This window comes from Theropithecus gelada, unplaced genomic scaffold (assembly GCF_003255815.1).
Source record: "Theropithecus gelada isolate Dixy unplaced genomic scaffold, Tgel_1.0 HiC_scaffold_15876, whole genome shotgun sequence".
NCBI classification, from domain to species: Eukaryota; Metazoa; Chordata; class Mammalia; order Primates; family Cercopithecidae; genus Theropithecus; species Theropithecus gelada.
Window position 1 is genome coordinate 245,496 of NW_020257632.1, and position 20,800 is coordinate 266,295.

General features: G+C 35.1%; 1 pseudogene across 1 annotated transcript; it reads left to right on the top strand.

Moving 5' to 3' along the window:
• Positions 1-1,217: 1,217 nt before the first annotated feature.
• Positions 1,218-11,998, top strand: LOC112617080 (annotated as a pseudogene). Its single transcript, XR_003117843.1, has 2 exons — positions 1,218-1,287; positions 10,849-11,998. The product of XR_003117843.1 is annotated as a cyclin-dependent kinase 7 pseudogene (transcript).
• The last annotated feature ends 8,802 nt before the right edge of the window (positions 11,999-20,800 follow it).

A 20,800-nucleotide genomic window follows, 5' to 3' on the forward strand; every position in this document is an offset into this window, starting at 1 on the left:
ATGAATTGACACAGCACTCTCTATCTTGATGATCTATTTCAATCTCCCTTTCTAATTTATTATCAATTCTCCTATAGGCAGGAAATGGTTCAGTGTGATTGATGAAATCACTACATAGTTTCTATAATCTTAATTAAGTCTAGCATAGGTGTATCTAGTTGTTCTTGTTTGTTTGTTTTCAGAAAGTGAATATACTTACTGCCTACTGTTTTCATTATTGAAACTTCAGCAAAATTTCCAAGACAATAGGTAAAGACTCCTTCAACATCCTGTTGCTTTATCTTATGGGAGTAGTTAGCAGATTGTTAAAAACTGTGGCTGGCAATTTTCATGATTTTGAAAAAGTTAAACAATCTTATTAAGTAATCACTAACTTTCTATTCATGTTTCTGATTGCATTTGTGCACATTTAATCCTGAGGTGGTTAAATACATGTGAAAAGGAAAAAAGTCATGAAATAATGTTTTCCATTTTCCCATTTCACATGCCTTTCACTTTGACAGAAGATATAGGATAACTTGCCTCCTACTGATGCAAACTATCAATAAGTGTTGAACTTGCTCTAATGCACAACGACCTTGAGATTGGGAGTCTAAATATTCTCTCAATACAGGGTGAAGGGTAGATATATGGGTTCCTGTGACTAGATGTGTGTGTGTGTGTGTGTGTGTGTGTGTGTGTGTGTGTGTGTTTCCTGGAGCTGTAGCAAGAGATTTCTACCAGATGTAACCCATGGAGTAAAAAATGGGAATAGTAGCCAAACCAGATTCACTGGCAAAACTGAAGCTCAAATACCATAAGCAGAAATAAAGTCAGGAGTCACAGATCCAGAAGACTGAGCCTTAGTAGAAATAAAATGAGGGAATAGATTGGGAATAAGTAAGAGGAGGTTCACAATAAAAGCTATAAACCCTGGTGGATACCTAAGTCTTGCTTTAAGGATCTATGGTATATGTATGTACTTGAGTTGGCCTAATTTAAAGAGCCAGAGCTAGCCACGATGAAAATAGCTATATTTTTCTTATTTAAAAGTCATTTTTTGGTGGAAACCAAGAATGCCTATGAGAATGAAACTTCAAAACTGCTTGCATTTCTCTAAGGCCATTAGACTATATATTAAACTCCTGGCAAGTTCTTATTTCTTATTTATGGTAACACAAGTCAATCTATTTTAAACATATGATGCTCTCTGGGAAAACAACAATAACATATACAATATGGCGAACCTCAATGGGTCCAGAAGGCAGATTTTAGTCTGTGGTGTGAAACCAAATTGTGAACCAGGGAGTAAATGAAAAAGCCCTCTAAATGATAAATGACAGTCCGGAGCTTACTCCAGAGAAGAGGTTGGCACACTTTCAAAACCTTACCCAGACAATTGTACATAGAGTAAGGGAGCAGATGAGAAACAGTAATATAATGACAATGGTGAGAAATAACAGCCAATTTAGAGGAAGGACAAAAGACTCTTTATGCAAAAGAGAAGCATATTAGGGGCAATTTATTAGAGGAAAGGGCTCTATATGTCTTCTGAGTTATTAGGGAATTATTTCATTATAAACAGTTCGCTAATTAATAATAAAAAAAACTCAGGTTGTCATTACAGCCTAAAAATAATTAACAGTCAAATAATTTTCTTAAAAATATGGTTTTCAAAAGTGACATTGTTGCCTAGGCATGGTGGCTCATGTCTGTAATCCTAGCACTTTGGGAAGCTGAGGCAGGTGGGTCGTTTGAGCCCAGGAGTCTGAGACTGGCCTGAATAATATGGCAAAACCCCTTCTCTACAAAAAGTACAAAGAAATTGGCTGAGCGTGGTTGCACACATCTGTAGTCCCAGCTACTTGGGAGGCTGAGGTGGGAGAATCACCTGAGCCTGCAAAATTGAGGTTGCAGTGAGCCACGATCATGCCGCTCTACTCATGCCTGGGAGAGGGGCATGAGACCGGGTCTCCAAAAAAGCAAAACAAAAACAAAAAAATTGACATTGTTAAAAGAGAGAGAGAAAAAAAACTATACTAAACAGTTGATTTTCCTGATAATGTTAGAGATATTAGATTTTACTCTTTGTATTCAAGATAGTACATTTGAGTTATCTTTGAAGGCTTGGTTGAAAAATCTCAAAAAAAACCCACCCAAAATTAACATTGTTAAAAGAGAAAAAAACCTATACTAAACAGTTGATTATCCTGATAATGTTAGAGATATTAGATTTTGCTCTTTGTATTCAAGATAATACATTTGAGTCTTTGAAGGCTTGGTTGAAAAATGACTAGTGTACTACCAACGAGCAAAGTTGTCAATGACTTTTCTCATTAGAACTTTTCTGCTTCACCTTTACAAAGGAAGATGGCTGCTGAGTGGCCACGTCTAGAGTGGTAGACAAAGAGAGGGTAGGATATGGGTGTTTATTCACAGGAAGCCTGCAGAGTTAAATATCTCTGGTCTACAGAAACTTTAGGACCAAATTTCCCATTACCAGTCAATGAGTGGTACTTGTTGGATTTGTGGTGTGTGTCTTCATCTTTATTTGCTGCCAATGTTATCAAGGTCAAAGTTGAGAGATTATTTTAGATAAGGGGAACGGAGCCAGAATTGAGATTACCTCAGGAGTTAGTTCTCCCTAGAGGAGTAGCTAATCTGGGGACCCTCTGTGGTGATTGTTGGTGCTTCTCACCACAAGAGGTTCTCGTCTCAGGATTCTGAAAAGAAAGAGTAGTAGAAACCATTATTTTCATTGTCTTCTTTTTGCCGTGACTGCAAGGGAATTCACAGCCCTTCTGCCCTTCCACCATGGAATAATGCAGCAAGAAGATCCTCACCAGATGACCCCTTGATCATGGATTTCCCAACTTCCAGAACCATGAGCCAAATAAACTTCTACTGTTTATAAATTACCCAGTCTGTGGCATTCTGTTTAGTGACAATAAATCAGACTAAGATAGCTGGGTGGAATTATTCTCCTATGATTTGAAGAAGGCAGTGTTTCTCAGTATTTTTATTGCTTCTTTGGTTTAGGGGATTTTCAAACTGATTATTTTAATTAAGATACAGAGTATCCATTGGAAAATGTAAGTTATTTATACAATAAAATTGGGGCAGGTTTAAAGGAGGACAAACTATTCTATCATTTTTGCTTAATGCTTTTAGCAATTCCTTTTTCCTCATTCTTCCAAGAATCTCATTCTTGTCATTTGCATTATTTTGATTATTTTTCTTTGGGTATCTCAATTCTCTTTTTATGACAATAGTAAAGTAGTAATAGTTTCAATAGAAATTTCTTTGCTGTTTAAAAATATGCAAAACACAAGGGAACCAAGACCGCTTGGCATCTCATTGTACCCCTTCAACCCTTGCTCCTAACTAAACCATACCAATATGTACTTGTTTATCACTAGAAATGATAATATCAAATAATCTAAGAAGTAATTTTTCTCATGAGATGTATTTATAGGTATTTTCAATGGCTTAGCTTTAAATTTAAGAAGCAGAGAAGGACAATTATAATCTGCAATTTGGGCGAGGAGCAGGGAAGAATTGATAGTCATTTGTTCACTGGGTACAGGCAGTACTAGCTATGTCTCCAGTCAAGAAGTTGCATAACTTAATGGTCATGCTTTGATGTTTGCCAAAATTCTTTAAACCTCATATACGCAAGATTAAATGAGATAAAACACACATTCGTGGAAATGAACTAGAGATAGCCTGAGTGGTGATTCCTCCTCTGTATTCAACCTCACAGGTGTCGAGCTTTTGTATTTGAGCCAAATTAGTGCTCTTCCTCTTTCCTGCTTTAGAATGAGCTGCTTCTCAAAAGGCTCTTATGTCTTTCTTGTAAAGAGACTTTTGTTAAGTGTACCAAAAAAAAGAGTTTATCAGTCCTTGAGTCATCTCCAGTCTTGATAAACCTGAGTCATAGAGTGAACATAGTGTAGTATAGAATGATGTATTAGGCTGTTCTTGCTTTGGTATAAAGAGGTATCTGAGATTGGGTAATTTATAAACAAAAGAGGTTTCATTGGCTCACAATTCTGCAGGCTGTGTAAGAAGCATGGTCCTGGGCATCTGTTCGGCTTCTGATGAGGCCTCAGGAAACTTGCAATCATGGTAGAAGGCAAAGGGGACCAGGAACATCACATGTTGAAAGCAGGAGCAAGTAAAAGATAGAGGTGAGGAAGGTACCACACACTTTTAAAGGACCAGATCTCACGAGAACTCACTATCATGAAGATTGCACCAGGCTGCGAAGGATCCATGCCCCCATGATCCAAACACCTCCTATCAGGCTCCACCTCCAGCTTTTGGGATTACAATTTAACATGAGATTTGAGTGATGACAGATATCCAAACTGTGTCAGATGGGAATTAAGCTATAAATGTATCTCCTCTCTGATTCATTAAAACTCTGAATTGCCTTTTTGCTAAATTGCTTTGGAAACTTGGTATATGTTTTTACTGTTAATATTTCAGATGTATTTTTCTTGTACATATCATCCGCTAAATATTGGTAAAAAGCATTTTGAAGATCCTTAGGATTTTTCTTTGAGACAGTCTTGTTTTGTCACCCAGGCTGGAGTGCAGGTGTGCAATAGGCTCACTGCAACCTCTGCCTCTCAGTTCAAGTGACCCTCTCATCTCAGCCTCCCAAGTAGCTGAGACCACAGTCATGCGCCATCACACCTGGCTAATTTTTGTATTTTTGTTAGTGATGGGTTTCATCATGTTGGACCGGCTGGTTTTGAACTCCTAACCTCAAGTGATCCATCTGCCTCAGACTCTCAAAGTGCTGGGATTACAGGCATGAGCCACCATGCCCAGGCTGAAAATCCTTAGATTAGGTCTATGCTGTCCACACAGCTTATTAGGGGGAGGAATGTGTAGGATCGTCCACATCTTGGAGCTTTGTAAAAATGTCCTGGATGTCATGATATACAGGATTTCTTCCTCTATAATAATATTGTAAATGTGGTTATGGAAGCAAAGGTAGTGGTTATAACAGAGAAGACTATGAGTTTGAGTATGTGTGAATGTGTGTGCATTCACATACCCTTGGACAGAGTAGTGGCTAAACGGAGAACTACAGACTATTGATGAGTTGAGCTTTTAGCACTTACTCATCAATACTGTGTATTTATAAAACATATTTTCAAGAAACGTTCTTTTTTATTTTTTTTTAATTACCAGGAAAATAAATACCAAATCTTTGGCAAAGTCAAATCATATTTTGTATTTTTCATTTATACAGGAGTTACCAGATCCATAATGCTATTGTAGAAGTTTAAATTAGATAGGACTTACTTTGTAAAAGCCATTTATATTTTGGTTTTTGGTGTACTGTTTTTTTAAAGGATATTTGTAAAATATATTTATAAATTAACCTCATTTAAAATTAAAATTATTATATATGTGTGTGCATATATCATGTCATTCTTTGAATATAGTGCAAAAACTGGATAATAGTACAATTTGCCTTTTTATGCATTGCACAGTAATTGAAAAAGTTCCTTTTTTTTTTTTTTGAAATGGAGTCTCGCTATGTCGCCCAGGCTGGGATCTCAGCTCACTGCAAGCTCCGCCTCCCGGGTTTACGCCATTCTCCTGCCTCAGCCTCCCAAGTAGCTGGGACTACAGGCGCCCACCACCTCGCCCGGCTAGATTTTTATATTTTTTAGTAGAGACGGGGTTTCACCGTGTTAGCCAGGATGGTCTTGATCTCCTGACCTCGTGATCCGCCCGTCTCGGCCTCCCAAAGTGCTGGGATTACAGGCTTGAGCCACCGCGCCTGGCCGAAAAAGTTCTTATGAAAAAGCACAATGGATGAAAATAAAAGCAAGGCTCAGTAATTTGCAGAGAGGTTATGTTTCATTAATATGTGCCTCATATAAGCAGTCAGCATGTAAAAATGATGGCAAAATCTGACCAGGAGTTTAAAATTACAAATTATACATAGAATGTGCACCAAATTAGTTAGATAATTAATTGAGAAGCAGAAATTTAAAAAATCTAATTGATGTTGTACATGTGATAATCAGAGTCATTCTTCTACAATTGTTAAATATAATTTGTCTCATAATGCTACCCTTTGGTAAATTGTTATAACAGTGTATGATATATGTAGCTTATTAACAGTTTCATTAATTGCTATTAGAGGAAAGAAGCTATGAAAGCTGGTGCACATAGGAACAAATGTTGAGGCAGATGGTTGAAATTAGTGAAACATGATCAGTTGCTGAACCAGTTTACTTAATTAGCTTTCTGCATCAGAATAGTTAAAATAAATTTGTCATATTGTCTTCAGGAAATTGAAATTCAGGAGATGATCATCACATATATTTTTTAAAATTAACACGACAAAGAGCAAAGAACTGTGGGCTCTGACCCATGGCCATTAGTTTATTCTGTACTGAGAGTCTGCTGAGCTGTTTAGAATGGAAGGGGAATTTTACTGTTAGGGAATAGCCAACTGCACTGACATCTTTCTACTGTTTGTAGCAGGGAAAACAGAGGGAGAAGAGCAAGTGGAAACTGGCCACTGCCCACAAAATTAACTTGATGCTGTTACTTCTTAGTTAATAATTTTCAGAGGAGTCGAAATGGATCTTTGAAATAACGGTTTCATACAACAGTTTCTTTTTCAGCAAGGTTCCAGAAAATTTCAAGAAATCAAAATTGTAATAGTTTTCATGCTAAGGCATTTTTGGCCATATTGCTGTGTATAGTGGGGGTGGGAACTCAATTTTTAAGGTACTTGTCTTGGTTAATTCCTATAGATTTCAGTTTGGCATCCACAGCAATAGCATGAACAACAAATAGTCAAAAATGGGGGAGATTTTGATAGAAATATGGTTTATATGTTGGAGAAACTCTGATGACATTTGGAATTGTTTAATGGAATGCTCTAAATTGTTAATGGAATGCTCAGCTATTACATGATTTATACCTGCCGAGGTTTGTATAGGCTTGGAACAATTTGCTCTCCCTTCTCACAGGAATGTTTTTATATATTTGCCTTTTAGAACACATTTTTCAACTTTGTAGCAGAAGTACAGAACTTAGCTATCAGTATGGAAAGTTTCCAATGATACTGTCTTCATCTATTTTTTCAAACATATTACAAGTGAGGTTTAGATGATCATGTTTAACTACATGAATCTAAATAACTATAAATATGCATGATCCGTTATTGACACAGCTACCCTTTCCCCTTTGAGATGTATAATGGGGTTCTTTCTGCTAGTGTTAGTATATAAATTATTTCATCCAGAAACTATGGAGCTGTGGCCACTAGTGGTTTGGCCTTTGTCACTTTTTCTGTCTTTACCATCAATCTTGACTTTGATTAAAAAGGTGGGAGTAAGATCATTTTGTTGATAATACATTTATAGGCACTGTGTCAAGAGGGTTTGAACATTTCAAGGTCCCACAGATGTATTTGTGTTCTAAACTTAAAAAAAGTTATTTGTTAATATGAAATTAAAAAATGAAAAATTGAAATTAAGAAACATTTAGATCTCCATAACATAATTTTCAAAAATAGTAAATTGTTATTTTAGTAAACTCTTATATAGTAATACATAAGTAATATTTTTTGTGGGAAGAGGGTCTGTTTTTATGTTTACTATGAGGGAAACATTAATATAAAAATGACTTGATTCAAAATTTTTTTACCCTGAATGTTAAGACTATTTGGGAAAGCTGCTTCTACTTTGGATATAAAAAGCTCCTACTCTAACAATAAAAATAATTAATCTACAAAAGTATGTCTTGTTTGTATTCATCAGATAGTTGAGGTTTCAAAGCAACTAAGATCACTGAATTTCAGAGGATGTCAAGACCCTCCAGGAGAGGTGGACCACATTAAATTTGCCTTTGGCAGAACAAAGCAGAAAGAGATGGCAGCTGTAAAATCAGATAAAAAGAAAACAACTGTGTGATGGTTAATTTTATGTGCCAAATTAACAAGGCCAATGAGTGCCCAGATATTTGGTTAAACATTATTCTGAGTCTGTCTGTGAGAGTGTTTCTGGATGATATTAATGTTTGAATCAGTAGACTGAGTAAAACATATTGCTCTTCTCAATGAAGGTGGGTCTCATGCAATCTGTGAAGACCTGGCCAGTGTGGTGGCTCACACCTGTAATCACAGCACTTTGGGAGGCAGAGGCAGGTGGATTACTTGAGGTCAGGCATTTGAGACCAGCCTGGCCAACATGGTGAAACCTTGTCTCTACTAAAACAACAAACCACAAAAAATAATCTGTGAAGGCCTAAATAGAGTAAAGTGCTAAGAAGGAATTATTTCTATCTGTCTAAATGCCTCCAAACTGGAACAGCAGACTTTTCTTGCCTTCAGATGCAGACTGAAACTGGAACTGATATGATTGGCTCTCCTGCATCTCAGGCTTTCAGACTCAGACTGGATCTATACCATTGATTCCCCTCGGTGTGGACTTCTCAGTGCCCATAATCACATAAGCCAATTCCTTATAATAAATCATTTTATATACATCCTCTTGGTCTTCTTTTTTTGGAGAATCCTGACTAATGCAAATTGAACATTTAAAAAATACTTAAAGGCCCAATAGGCCAGCATGATAGTTGAGAACCCATGGAAACCCCATACAAAGGAGAATCTGCAAGCACTCACCAATGCTCATTCATGGGCCCTAACCAGGTACTCTTGAGTAGGACTGGAAGCATGACAAATTCTTTGGTGATGCAGGAATGTAGATACGATGTTGCTGTTGAGGGAAAGGTGTAATGTCTAGCCCTGTTCTGAATCCTTTCCTCATATGAAAATAAAGGTGTTGCCACTAAGAGAGAAGCAGGTAACATCCATACACCCCTGATACCAGTTTGGCTGCCATTGGAGTAGCAGGAGATGAGAAATGCTGTATTTCACTAAGAATAGAATAGAAAAGTTAAGTACATGATCTTGCACTGATGAAAAAGCAAGGTAGATCATGGCTATCATGATGAGAGAGGAAGGAAGGATGAGAAGGCTAAAATAAGAAACTAGAAATCCCCTGGCACCTGCAAAAGCCTTGTACATAGAAACAAGCTAATGCAGGCAGTATTTTATCTGGGAAAGGGGAAAGATACTGAACGGGGACCCACTCTGTGGCATGGGGATGCAAGGTCTGCTAAAAGGTGAGGATGGAGCAAAATACTGTTAAAACCCTCCAGCACCCTAGGTGCCTCAGCCTAAGCACAAGCTAGTAGTAGTCTATGACTGGAGGAATTTGAAGTCTATGGTTAATCAAAGGTAAATTAGAACAACAACCACAATCAACTGAGTTCAGCTACTATTTAGACTGATCTAACCTCCATATTAACGAACTGCTATAAGAAGTGTGCCCATTTCCTGTTGTAAATTTACCTCATTCTCAATTTTTCTTTAGCCACGATGTCTACATTCAATGTGTTATTATACGATACACACAAACAATAACAATGACTATGACAAATTACCCATTATCAAGAGATAAAGGAGTCAACAGAATCAAACCAAGATATGATGAGATCATGGTACTTTAGATGAAGTATTTCAAAACAACTATGTTAAATATGTTAAAGAGTGTTAATATGTTAAAAAGGTTAACACATGTATGAACAAATGAGAAATTTCAGGAGGTATATAGAAATTCAAAAAGAAATCAAGTGAGAATGCTAGAAATTTTTTAAAAACATGCTAAACAGAGAAGAAGAATTTATTTGATAAATTTTCTGCTGAATGACTTATCAACAGTCTGGATATAGCAGTGAAAGGATTGTTGAACTTTAAGTTAGACCAATGCAAATTATCCATACTAAAAAAGAAAAAAAAAATGAAGAAACAATAATAGCAAGAGAATAGAATATTCAGTAGCCATAGAATAATATCAAATAATCTAACATATATATAATTGAAGTTTTATGAGGAGAAGAAAGATACTATGGCACAGAATATATTCAAAAAGATAATAACAAATAATATTCCAAAATGAATGAAAGAGAGCAAACAGCAGATTTAAAAAGCCAGGGTTTAAAGCAGAAGAAATAATAAAAAAAATACTTGGGCACATCAAAGCTAAACTTCTGAAAACCAAATATGAAGATAAAATCTTAAAAGCATCCAAAGGAAAAAATGAAACACGATTACATATAGAAAACCAAAGATAAGAATGTCAGCAATCTTCTTGTAAGAGACTAAATAAGGCAGAAAGCAATAAATCAATATCTTTAAAGTACAAGAAAAAAAACTGTTAACTCGCTCGAAATTTTATACCCTACAAAACTATCTTTTAACAATGAAAATAAAATAGAATACTTTTTAAGTAAACAAAAGATGAGAAAATTCATTGGCAGTGAAGTTTTGTACTATAAGAAATGATAAAGTTTTACAGGTAGAAGGATTGTGATACTTGATAAATATCTGGATCTATACAAAATATTGATAAAATGTTCTAAATAGTAAAGATGTGAGAATATAAAAATTCATTTAAAAATACTTCTGAAAGATAATTGAGTGAAGAAAAATAGTAACAGTACAGTGGGGAGACTGTAACATAATTAGGAGTAAAACATAACAAAATAATAGCACAAAGAATTAGTGGAAGGAAGTGATGTGTGGCTGTTAAAACATATTGAAATGATATATTCCTAAAATTTAGACTGTAAGAACTTAAACATGTATATGGTAAATCCTAGAAAAAATAGTAAAAACAATTCAGAAAGCTCTGTCTTATAGGCCAATAGTGATGATAGAATTGAATAATTAAAATGCTCACTTAACACAAAAGGACAGTAGAAAAAGGAAGAGAAAAAGAATATATAGATACTAATGCGATGGAGCCTGGTGGACGGAAGTGGCTGTTGGAGGCTTTAAGTTTGCCACAGTTTACAAGGCCAGAGATAAGAATACCAACCAAATTGTCGCCATTAATAAAATCAGACTTGGACATAGATCAGAAGCTAAAGATGATATAAGCAGAACAGCCTTAAGAGACATACAATTATTACAGGAGCTAAGTCATCCAAATATAATTGGTCTCCTTGATGCTTTTGGACATAAATCTAATGTTAGCCTTGTCTTTGGTTTTATGGAAACTGATCTACAGGTTATAATAAAGGATAATCGTCTTGTGCTGACACCATCACACATCAAAGCCTGTATGTTGATGACTCTTCAAGGATTAGAATATTTACATCAACATTGGATCCTACATAGGGATCTAAAACCAAACAACTTGTTGCTAGATGAAAATGGAGTTCTAAAACTGGCACATTTTGGCCTGGCCAAATCATATGGGAGCCCCAGTAGAGCTTATACACATCAGGTTGTAACCATGTGGTATCGGGCCCCTGAGTTACTATTTGGAGCTAGGATGTATGGTGTGAGTGTGGACATGTGGGCTGTTGGCTGTATATTAGCAGAGTTACTTCTAAGGGTTCCTTTTTTTTGTCAGGAGATTCAGAACTTGATCAGCTAACAAGAATATTTGGGTACACCAACTGAGGAACAGTGGCCGGACATGTGTAGTCTTCCAGATTATGTGACATTTAAGAGTTTCCCTGGAATCCCATTGCATCACATCTTCAGTGCAGCAGGAGACGACTTACTAGATCTCATACAAGGCTTATTCTTATTTGATCCATGTGCTCGAATTACGGCCACGCAGGCACTGAAAATGAAGTATTTCAGTAATCGGCCAGGGCCAATACCTGGATGTCAGCTGCCAAGACCCAACTGTCCAGTGGAAACCTTAAAGGAGCAATCAAATCCGGCTTTGGCATCAAAAAGGAAAAGAACAGAGGCCTTGGAACAGGCAGGATTGCCCAAGAAACTAATTTTTTAAAGAGAACACAGGACATTTTACTACTGAAGGAAATAGTCAAAAAGGCAAATAATGGAAAAATAGTAAACATTGAGTAAATGCTGTAGAAGTGGATTTGTAAATATTCTACACATGTAAAATATATAAAACTATGGGTTATTTTTATTAAATGTATTTTAAAATAAGAAGAATATATAGCACACATTTATAAAAACAAATTGGTAAATTTAAAGCCAATCATGTTGGTAACTATATTAAATGTAAATTGTGTAAATTTGTCAGTTAAGAGCTAGGTATTGCCAAATTGAATTAACAAGAGCAAGACAAGTATATTCTATCTACAAGAATCTCACTTTAAATATATGGCTATAGATACATTCAAAATTAAAGGATGGAGAAAGGTATACCATGTAAACACTTGTTAAAAGAAGCTGAAGTAGGTATATTAGCATTACATAAAGTAGAGTTGAGAACAGGAAAGATTACAAGAGACATAAAGGGATATTACATAGTAATAAAGGGATAATTTAATCTAGGAAAAATAGCAATTCTATATGTATATTCTTCTAATGTTAGAGTTCCAAAATATATAAATAACTGATAGAACTGACAAGATAAAGGGACAAATCCACAATTATAGTTGGAAAACTCAAAATTCCTGTTTTTATAAACAATACATGCAGACAAAAAATCAGTTAGAAGACTTAGAATGTACTGTCAACCATTTTTACTTCATTTACTTCATTGGTAAAATATTAGAATATTTTCCATAGACTATTTTCCAACAGACAAGAGGAAAAATTCTTTAAAGTTTACACGGAACTACTTAGTGTAGTTAACATTAAGATAGAGTATTTTCTGTGCCATTAATAATGCTTCAAATGTTAAAAATTGAAATCGCCAAGTGCAGTGGCTCATGCCTGTAATCCCAGCACTTTGGGAGGCTAAGGCAGGCAGATCATGAGGTCAGGCATTCAAAACCAGCCTGGCCAACATGATGAAACCCCATCTCTACTAAAAATACAAAAGTTACTCAGGCGTGGTGGTGAGCACCTGTAGTCTCAGCTACTTGGGAGGCTGAGGCAGGAGAATCGCTTGAACCTGGGAGGCGGAAGTTGCTGTGAGCCCAGATCCGGCCACTGCACTCCAGCCTGGGCAACAGAGTGAGACTCTGTCTCAACAACAGCAGCACAAAATTAAAATAATACAAAATACATATTCAGACCAAAATAAAATCAAACTAGAATTTGATATCAGAAAGATACCTGGAAAATCCCTAAATATTTGGAAATTAAACAAAATATTAAACATTGCATAGGTCAAAAAAATCACAGAAAAATTAAAAAATATTTTGAATGGAATGAAAATAAAGCATATTAAATTTGGGGTAACATAACCAAAGAGCTGTTTAATTGCAAATGTGTAGAATCAAATGCTTATATTAGAAAATATTTTAAAAGGGCTAAAACTAATAATCTAACCTCCATTTAAGACTTTGCAAAAACAAGGGTAAATTAAAACTAAACAAACAGAAGGAAGAAAACCAATAGGAAAAAATAATAAAACTACAAGCCGCTTGTCTGAAAAAATTATTAAAATTGGTAAGCTTTTAGACAGACTAAGTAAAAAAGAGAAAAGATAGAAATGGCCAATATTAGAAATAAAAGAGGTTACATTACTACAGAACCTATGGACATTAAAAAGGTAAAGAGGATATATAAACCTTATGGTCATAAATTCAATGTTAGATAAAAGAGAAAAAAGTTCTTAAAAGTTAGAAGCTTCCAAATATCACTCAAGAAGAAATAGATAACCTTAATACTTCTATGTCTATAAAAGACATAGAACTTAAAAAACCTTTCAACAAAGTTCTGGGCCCACACGACTTGACAGGTAAATTCTACTAAACATTTAAGGAAGAAATAACACAAAATTTATGCAAACTCTTCCAGAAAAACAAGAGCAAATAAACTTCCCAATTCATTTTATCAAGTTAATACCATCTGATATCCTGATACAAAAATTATACAAAGACATTATAGGATAAGAAGACCACAGAACAATATCTCTCATAAATATAGAAAAAAATGCTTAATAAAGTATTAGTCAAATCTTGTGATATAAAAAAGAGTAGTACATAATTATCAATCTAGGTGTATCCCAAGAATGCAAGGTTGGTTGAACTTTTAAATAGCAGATGGTATAATTTACTATATTAAAAAACTAAAAATAGTAATAACATTATGCTGGTGGAAATAGAGATAGTATTATATTAATGGATGTAGAAAAGGATACAAAGTCAATCTATAAAAATTAGCTATATTTCTATATAATAGCAACTAACAATTGAAAATTGAAATAAGAAAAATGCCATTCAAAATAACATAAAAACCCATCACATAATTAAGAGTAAAATTATAGATATATTCATATACATATATGTGTGTGTATATATATATACACATATGTATGTATATATAGAAAGAGATAAATGCAAGGCTATTATATTAAAAATCACAAAACATTATGCAGCAAAATAAAGACATAAATCACTGGAGAGAAATATTGTTTTTATGGATCAGAAGATTCAATATTGATATAATCCCAATTATCTCCTAATCCATCAAATTTCAATTGGGCATTTTCTTGGTAGAAATTGACAAGATGATTCCAAAATTAATATGAAAATTAAAGGACCTAGATTACCCCAAATAATTTTAAATATACAAAAATTTAGAGGTCGCACACTATCTGATTTCAAAACTTGCTGTAAAGTTAACCTAAATGAAACAGGGTAGTATTTATTTAAGGATAAAGGTATTGAGCAATGGAATAGAATTGAAGCCAGAAGTAGATCCACACATATATGGTTAACTGATTCTTTATAAAGGTGCCAAAGTAATTTATTGGAAAATGAGTAGTTTTTTTTAAACACGTAGGATTGAAATAACTGGAATCTAGATGTTACATAACGAAATTCAACACCTATCTCACACCATATTAAGAAAATGAGATTGAAATAGATTATAAGCCTTAATGAAAATTCTAAAACTTAAAAAAACTCTACATAAGAAAACATAAGAGAAAATCTTTTCTGCCTTAAGTTCATCAGAGATTTCCTAGATAGGACACACCCACACACAGACACACACAGACACACACACACACACACACACACAAAACCGTAAATTACAAAAGGAAAATTAATAAGTTGGACTTTACATAATGAAAACATTTGTTTTTTGAATGACACTATTTAAACAGTGAAAATTCATGCTATAGATTGGGAAAAATATTTGCAAAACACATCTTTTGAAAGACTTGTATCCAGAATACATAATACAATCTTACAACTCAATAATGAGACAAACATCCCATAAAAAAGCAAAAAGACTTGATATTTCATCAAAGAAAATATACAACTGTCAAATAAGCTCATGAAAAGGGACTGAACATTATTATTCATTGTGAAAATGCAAATTAAAACCACAGTAAGATACAGCTATGTACCTATTAACTTGGCTGAAATTAACATGAAAATAAGTATTGGCAAGATTGTAGAACTAATGGGAGTCCAGAGCTAATGCAAAACGGTATGGCCATTTTGAAAAACAGTTTGGTAGTGTCTCGTAAAGTTAAATATATATCTGTCATATAAACCAGAAATCCTGTGCCTAGAAAAATAAAATTAAGAACTAAGAGAAATAAGAACATATATCTCTGCAAATATATGTATGCGAACCTAGCAATTTCATCTGTAATAGCTAAAACCTGGAAATATACCAATGTTCATCAATTGATGAACAGATTAACAAACGTAGTACAACCACACAAAGGAATACGATTCAGCAACAAAATCAACAAATTGTTGACACATGCAAAACCATAAATAAATCTAAAAGCATTATATTCAGTGAAATAAACAAGACACTAAATAATATGTATTATATGATTCCATGTGTATGACATTCCAGAAAGGGGTTGCCAGGGACAGATGGTGGTAAGAGAGGATTAACTGCAAAGAACCCCTGGGAAACTTTTGTGAGTAAATAGAAATGTTCCATATGCTGATTGTTATGTTGATTATATGAATGCATACATTAATCATAAAACTATACACTAAAAAGGGTGAATTTTATTGTATTTAAATGGTACTTACATTGATGTGTGCTTAATGAAAAATGTATTTGTTTATAAAAATAGAAATGCAGAGAATTCGGGGAACATAAAGCCAACAGTGGCAGTCTAAGGTTTTGAATCTTTCTGAATCTGCATTTAAATTAACAGAGCAACTAAATATCAAAACTCCAAACCCATGAACAGTATTTATCACAAAACTAGCTGACAAAGTATCAAAACATACATGGGGGTAAGCACAGACCATCAAGGGCCATAAATTCATCAGGCTATTGAATGTGCAGGAGAAAGGCAGCAATAACTGGGAGTCGGATGGATTTGAGAAAGGAGATCCAAAGAGCCAGTCATTATTCACTGGAAAGCACAGCATGTAGTGGAAAATATCAACCTCAAATGGCCAACAACAATTCTAGTAAAACTACTGGACTCTAAAAAAAAAAGAAAGAAAAAAATCAATATTTTTGGTATTTGGACCAAAAATGCATATATTTTTTAAGGGAAGGAAAATGTGATTTTTATCAGATTTTTTGCTAACAGTCACCTTTATTTTGCCTTCCCTGTAAGAATTGCAACACAAGATAGCCAAACGGTAGATGAATGGGAAAATGTCTGTACAAAATTATTCCAGCTACTCAATGAAAACTCTGTGATGAAATTAGAATATCTACATGTTGTAACCAGAGTGAATTAATGGATCTGGGCATTGAGCATTAACAGCTGCTAACATTACAGAAAGAGCAAAGACCAGGCATGATATACTTCTTGATTAAAGAACACACCGCCACATATGGCCTTGCCAAAGACATAGCTTGAGTCTGATGGAACCTCTGGATCCAAGGAGTTAATTTGAAGGAAATTCAGAGGGCAAAAGAATGTGTTAAACTACATCGTTAGTATAGTATCATCAAGGTCCAAACTGTGGAAACCTCTCAATGACCCAGGTTATTCAAAAGTTATGTTATAAGGAAAAGAAAGTGATGGAGGAGTAACCTGTAGATGAGAAGAGACTGGAGGCCGGGTGTGGTTGCTCAGGCCTGTATTCCCAGCACTATGGCAGGCCGAGGCGGGTGGATCACGAGGTCGGAAAATCGAGACTTCCTGGCTAACACAGTGAAACCTCGTCTCTATTAAAAATACAAAAAAACTAGCCGGGCGTGGTGGCGGGCACCTGTAGTCCCAGTTGCTCAGGAGGCTGAGGCAGGAGAATGGCGTGAACCCGGGAGGCGGAGCTTGCAGTGAGCGGAGATCACACCACTGCACTCCAGCCTGGGCGACAGAGCGAGACTCTGTCTCAAAAAAAAAAAAAAAAAAAGAAAAAAAGAAGAGACCGGAAAGACATTTTTCTTGTTTTTTACTAGGCAAGATGAAATGGTAGTGTACATACATTCATGAATAAAACCATAAAAAAAGAAACAAAGCAAGCACTATAAAAATCAGAATACTTGTTACCTATGAAAGCAGAGAGGTGGCTATGATTGAGGTAGGACACATGGAAGGGTTTTTGGAGTGGCTGGAAAAATTCTATTTCTTGTCCTGGGTGGTGGTTCAAGGGAATTTGCCTGTAATAATTCACTTGCTTTGTTTGAGTTGGTATGTCTATGTTTTATTTTACAGCAAGAAGGTTGAAAAAATAGTGTAGAAGAGAAGGACAATGATTTTTAAAAAATTACTGGCTAAGGTAGAAGATTAAATATGAAGAGAGAATTATTTTTGGCAAGCAGGGAGCCTCCATTTTGTCAGTAAATTATAAGGCTCTTTTCATTCATCCAACAGAAACACTTATTGCATGCCCACTAAGCAGCCGGGACATACCAGGTGCTTCTACTCTTGTAGAACTTAGAAGACACAGCAGTTATTTTTATCAGTTGGGGTGCAGTCAGGGAAACAAAATCACACAAAATCTTTCAACACATAGGATTTAATTCAGAAAATTGGTATGCAAGTGATATTAAAGCTAAGAAGCTAAAGAGGTGACCTAGAGGTTAGCAACATTAAGAAGCTGCTATTGCCCCGAGGATTGGAGAGACAGCAGGAGAGAGTGTGTTGTGAAAACCTAGAACCTGGGAGCAAGGATGGAGCGTCATTCTAATAGCAGCAGAGCCAAGGAAGAGCTGAAGCCTCTGGTGGATATTCTCCATGAGTGAGAGAGACAGACAGGAGAAATAACCTGGCATCTTCTTCCTCCCCTCTCCGATCTTATCTCCAGTCTTTAGAAAATTATACTAGAAGTTAGTACTAAACTTGTTCTTCCTTTTTACTTACAGTCATTTCTGGGAGAACATGATAATTTGTTATGATAAAGTCCTGAATAACAGCATATATATATAATATATATATTTGACATGGACATTAAAATGTATAACCACATACTAAAACATGGTATGAGAAGTTGGTTTTTAGAGAAAAACTGTTTTTTTTTTTTTTCTGTCCTATGCGCACCTTAAGCTATTGGTAAGCACATTGCCAGAGCAGTGACCCAATCTTTCTCTTCACTGACTAAAGAATCTCATGGACTAACAACATTTTTATTTTGGCTCCTCGTTGATCACGACTCTAGCAAGTGAACAGAAGGACTTATTTGTTAGAAATTCTGGTGAACAGCTTGCTGCAAGTTTAATCAAAACAAGTTTTGATTTAGACCAAGCTTGTCACTTTGGCACACGGGGTGACAGTAGGCAGTGACCTTCATGGGGTCTTGGAGGAGAGGCTAGATCAAAAGGAGAGTTTATTCTTAGGGCTCCTCAAAGGTTCTTTGAGAACTCTGCAATTTATGTAGAACTGATGGAGAAATTAAGGGGAACTGATCAATTTTGTGATCCTCAAACTATTCCTTGAAAATTTGTCAAAACACAACATGAATGCTTTATAATTTGCTATTTAAAATGATTATTTGAAATATCCTTGCACCAATTTTCATGATTATATTCATGTTTAGTGAAACAATCAAATTAGAGCATATTTATTCTACATAGTGTCATTATCACTGTAATGAATCACCAGTAGTAGAAGAATGGAAAACTAGATGTGAATATAATGTTTCAAAATAACTTAAACCTAGTTTTTTGTCACTTGCATTTCCAGATAATTGAAAACCAGGAAAAGTTTCAAAGAAGGGCCACAAAGTCAGTTCTGGTCAAAAAATCCTGTCAGAAAAAGAAGTATTGAGAACAATTATTCTTAAAAATGAAGGTTGAGGTGCTTTCACCCTTTCCTTTTGAAGGTCACCATTGTTCTACAGCTGGAAGTGATTTTGCCCACTCTCTCCATCCCAGGGACATTCGACAGTGTCTGGAGAACAATTTTTGTTGTCACAACTGTGTGGCTGGGAGATTTGCTACCAATATATAGTCTATAGAGAGGCCAGAGATGCTGCAAAACATCGTATAATGTACAGGACAGTCCCCCACAAAAAGGAAGTATTGATCCCCAAATGCCAATAATGCCAACACTGAAAAACATTTATCTATAGTCTCTGATTATTTACTTGTCTTTAAAACAAAAGTGTCTGAGATTTGGCCTATAAAAATAGAGTATTTCCTACCAATTAAGAGCTACTTAACTTGTAGTTACCTAAACGTTTACCTGTAAACATTTGATAGACATTTCCCTCTTTTGGCTGTTTCAAAAATTTTACTCCCAGAGGCAGGGAAAATGAAATAGATTGTACCATGGTTTTGTATCATAAATTAAAGTCTCCTTTGGCAATATATATTTTTTGGCCAACCACCAAATGTTTGAGATCTATGATGTCTACTATTCATAAAAAAGTATTATTAGGCCCATTTAACAGATAGAGAAAGTAAAATTAAGAGAGGTTAAGATACAATCTCAAGGTTAGCTGACCAACTAGTGCTACCAGCATTTTGAATATAGGTATTATGGCAATGTTCAATTCCTGCTGTATCCTTCCATCAGGTACTTTGCATACTCAGGACAAACTATTCCAAAAATGTAATAATACAAAATAATGAGTTTTAAAATTTTTATGTGCCTGGTTTACAAAGGAAGGGCATGGATTTTTTCTATATTACTACCCTTATCTTTATATTAATATTTAAATAAGATCAGTTAACTTTTGAGGGACACAACAGAACATCTCATTATTCTGACAATTTTTGAGTAACAGGAAAGAAAACCTGTTTATCTTGTTTATCTTGACTTTGTTGTGTGAATTCTGTCTCAGGATAACCAAATTATTGATGAAGACAGAGATTTTTCTCATTTCTTTTTTTGTATGTATCTTTTAAAGAAAATCAGTAAACTTTATTTTTAGAGCGGTGTTAGGTGCACAGCAAAATTAACTGAAAATACAGAGTTTCCTTATGCCCCTGTCACCACACACCCACAGCATCCCCCACTATCACCATCCCACACCAGAAGGGTACATTTGTTACAACTGATGAACCTACATTGACACATCAGTATCACCCAAAGTCCACAGTTTAAATTACGGTTCACTTTTGGTGTGGTACATTCTATGGTTTTGAACAACTGTATATTGACATGTATCCACCATTTCAGTATGATACAGAATAGTTTTACTGTCCTAAAAATCCTCTGTGCCATACCTATTTATGCCTGCCTTCCTCCAAAACCCTGGAAATCATTGATCATTAACTGTCTCCATAATCTTGCTCTTTCCAGAAAGTCATATAGTTGTAGTCATATACTATGTAACCTTTTAAGATTGGCTTCTTTCTCTTAGTAATATGCACTTAAATTTCCTCAATGTCTTTTCATGGCTTCATAACTATTTTTAGTAATAAATAATATCCTATTGTCTATATGTATCACAATTTATTTACCCATTCACTTAGGATATCTTGGATGCTTCCATGTTTTGGCAA